The sequence below is a fragment of the Meriones unguiculatus genome, chromosome 5, assembly GCF_030254825.1.
Source record: "Meriones unguiculatus strain TT.TT164.6M chromosome 5, Bangor_MerUng_6.1, whole genome shotgun sequence".
Taxonomy (NCBI): Eukaryota; Metazoa; Chordata; class Mammalia; order Rodentia; family Muridae; genus Meriones; species Meriones unguiculatus.
This window is the reverse complement of record NC_083353.1, coordinates 46,500,164-46,504,131: the sequence shown is the minus strand read 5'-3', so window position 1 is coordinate 46,504,131 and position 3,968 is coordinate 46,500,164. Positions and strand designations below refer to the sequence as shown.

Genomic DNA, 3,968 nt, shown 5'->3' with positions numbered 1-3,968 from the left:
TGAACATTTCTGGATACTTGATAATTATAATAATAACTATTTACAAACCTCGCTTGGCAAAACAGAGATAGCTGAGGGATTTGAATAAATGAAGACTATCATAAGTTGTCACGTATTATAAATTGCTGTGGATAATCCAGACCCTAACAAGACAGTCACTTTATGTCTCCCCAAAAGACACACTGAGAAGTACAAAAGACTTATGTATCTGACATGTGGTTTGTCTTTTATGTGTAGCATCCACACAGCATCCACACATCTCATAAGAAATAGGTTTAACAACAACAAAAAGACAACTCTGTAATTTCATTTAACCTGAGGCTCATGTAAACTACATTACAATTCATAGCTCTAATGCCAGTGTACTGGCTCATCTTAAGGAATCTTACCTATACCTGAGTAATATGATGTTTACCATCCTGCCATACATGGATCTAAAAATGTTAGTTATGTGCTTTTCAGTACTGAGAACCAAAAAAGGGCTGGCTGTGGCATCGCCATGGGCTGTGAGAATATGGAAACAAAACAAAATCAGATCATCATCTATACTTCTTAGGTAGGAGATGACGCTGTCCAAGGTGTACATAACCATAAAGAAACTCATGAGGCACAGGATGGTCCGTGTGGCTCTTTGTTCTGCAGATGGTCTGAGGGAAAGGCTGGCACTGTGGAGAAGCTGGGACTGGTTCTTATGTCTGCATAGGAAAGTCACCATGTACCCACTGGAGAGGGTCATAAGACCTACAAAGATGACATCCCTGGAGGTCAACAATATAAAAAATGTGTGATGGACAGAGTAGCTCATGGGCACAACACAGCAAGATTGACTGAGGTATGTAAAACCAGGTGAGATCAGATTAGGCGTCGCAGTTATGTATGTTATAAGGGGACTGCTAATGGATGAATAAAAGATACTCAGGAAAAGAAGGCAACCTAGCATGTGGTGTGGAGATTTTTATTTGAATTTTGCTAGACGGAAACTGCTGGGACTGAGGGTGATGGCCTGGAGAATGCTGAGCAGGCTAGTGGCAAAACAAGAGAAGCTCCTAAAAGACCTGTAGAAGAACATAACAAATTTGCATGTGGAATCACTCCATCTCTTCCCTGGCATAAAAATGTCTGTAGTTACTAAACTCACGACTAGCAGCATCAGTATGTGGATTAGGGCCAAGAGACTGATGGGCAGATCAGTGAGTCTGGGCCTCTGCCCAGGAATAAACATGAGGATGTGGAAGAGAAGAAGGAAGCTGTTGCCTGAGAGCCCAATCCCAGCTCCAGCATAAATGGTGTTTCTTACCATGGTGTTACCTGACAGTTTGTTGATTTTGTTCATTTTAAGACTGAAAGAAGCAGGTAGCAACTGTGAGGGGAGAACAGCAAGAAGATTCCTTATCACCAATCTAGCCTTGCTCATCAGCTGCAGACAATGGCAGCTCCACTCTCCTTAGAAAGATGTTTATTTCACAGCTCTGCCTTATACCCCTTAAGATTGCCTTCATCTCAAAGTGCCCAGAAGCGATGCCCACTCTCTCCATTGTTCTGACACTTATGTGCCCCATCCAGATAGAAGCTTTCTCCCACATTACAATTGTCATGTGTCAAGAAAATATTTCTTTTCCTACTGTTTCCTATTTGAGGTTTCCTGAGGCAAAAGCAATGTCTTACTTGTCTTTCATCTGCATCATGTTGATTGCCAGACACAGAGCAGCTCTGCAGGTTTTGGTGAAGTTCAATGAGGATTGCAAGAGAGTAGAAATAAGGTCCTCAGATGAAGCTGTGCCCTTGTCTTAAACAGGCCCAGAGTCATTTTATTCCAGTCTCTTTCTGCTCATTTACTACAGACCTAGTGCTCTTCATGTGATTCTGCAGGGAGCGTTAGGAGTGGAAACTCTGAATCCAGACTCCTTCACATCGTACCCACTCCTGCCATATCTTGTCTGTGACCCTGAGCAGTCTGGGGCTGAGCTACAGCTTTAGAACATATGACATCTGTGTGCCTGTGTCAGGGAGATGGGTAAGAAGATGGAGTTTGCATACCAAGCATGGCGGTGTTCCCTGCACAGGGCGAACTCTTTGGAAGTGTAGGCTGCTGGCTTTATTCTCATGAAGGTTCCTTAAGTTTGTGACTTGGGATAGTTAATACAGTTTTAAAAACAACTGTTTGATTTCTCCCAGCCCCAAACAGAGAAGAGTAAGTATGAACGCAATAGACAACTGAAGCCATCCTTTCCAGAGCACCCTGGTAGCATTTTAGACCTTCTATGTGAATCTCACATTGTAACTGTATCTGAAATATGTGCTGACATCACAGCAGAACAAAAGCCTCCATGAGAAGTGTTCAGTTACCAGAAGCTGCCAGGAATGTGGTCTAAGTTTTGTCTCTTTCCACATTTGAAAGCAAAACAATAAGAACTATAGTTACAATAGATTGAGGGCCATTCCCAATATAAGGTTTTAATGAAAGAAGAATTATCCACCTCATCCTAAATGATGGGCTGCACATGTGTGTAGGATTTCATACCTCCTTGAGGAAGCAGTGATGCTTCTCAGACTCAGGTGGCCAAAGCCTCAGATGTCCACCAGAAGATTTGATGAAGGGTCTTCTCGAAAATTCTTTCTCAAGCAATGCAAATATTTAGTTTATTTCAAGTATCATAATCCTAAATTATGCAATAATATAAAAATGAAGTCATATAGTAAAGAAATAATTATGATTTGAATATCATGGGTGTAAGATGGTTTTATTTTATCTGTAATGTGAGATATGAGGGGAAAGCAAAAGTGCCTGAGTTACCAAACCTGATGCACCAGGTAAGTAAGTGCTCAGAGCAGGAGAAATGAGGGAGCCTCAGTGTTTAGAAGTGCTGGCCTCCAATCATGATGAGTTACATTCTAGAAGGGAAGAACCAATTCCAAAGAGTGGTCCTCTGACCCCGAGATGTGTCCTGTGACATACACACCCTACCCCATCCCACAAAATACATAAGATGAAAAGTAAATTTAAAAAATCAGAGCTAAGGTGGATGGCCAGTTAAAGACTGTAAACATGGAGTGCTTGGTGTGGAGAGAACCTGCTGCTTTGACAGAGGCCCCAGGTACAGATCTCACCTCTCCCTTGGCAGCTCTAACCATCTGTAACTCTAGGTCCAGGGGTTCCAAAAACTGCTGAGGTCCACAGGCAGCAGGCATGCATGCAATACAAATATATAGACACAGTAAAAACAAACAAAAGAAAACACACAAAAAGTGTAACACACATAACAAAATAACCTAAAAAATTTAAATTGAGATTTTCTAAAATAGAATTGTAAAGCGTCATTAGGAAAGGTTAAACTTCTAAAGATTAATATGCTGAGTTCTATGTTCCAGCAGAGTTTTAAATACATTTTACTGAGTGATTCCATTGCATTACCAGGTTCTTTATATAATAGATCCGTTTGATTACCCAATGTCAATTTCAGCAGATGTCAGAAACAAAACAGAATAGGCAAGAAGAGGAGGAGAAAAAGGAGAAGCAAACTTTCAGGGGTTTTGGGAAATGCCCTAAGAGGAAAACTATTCTTGTTGCCTGTGGAGAAGACAGTCCCCTGTGCTCTCAAGGTTCTCACTTTTGTTCCTCTCAAGCTCTTGGGGTTTGGATCCTGGCTCTTTAGGCAACATCAGGGGAAACTGCCATGTACCCACTGTGTATAAAATATCTAGCGTTCCAGCGCCTCCTCAAGGATGTCCTCTCAGAGGACGTGTTTTACTGTGTAGTGCACCACGAGCCAAGAGCATTTGCGTGAAATTCCTGAAACTGAGTCAGGCGATGTTCTCTACTAGATAGTGATATTCAAGATTTCCTTCCAAACACACTGGAATTACTTTTAATTACTCAAAATACAGAGTGACTTACATCATAAATAGTTTTGTTTCAGTTAAGAATATAACAAAAGTAAAAGGATTTTAATGAAGATATGAAATTAAAA

At 41.1% G+C, this 3,968-nt stretch overlaps 1 pseudogene; it reads right to left on the bottom strand.

The window, feature by feature from the left end:
• Nucleotides 1-385: 385 nt before the first annotated feature.
• On the bottom strand, nt 386-1,333 carry LOC132654003 (vomeronasal type-1 receptor 54-like; annotated as a pseudogene).
• Nucleotides 1,334-3,968: the final 2,635 nt, after the last annotated feature.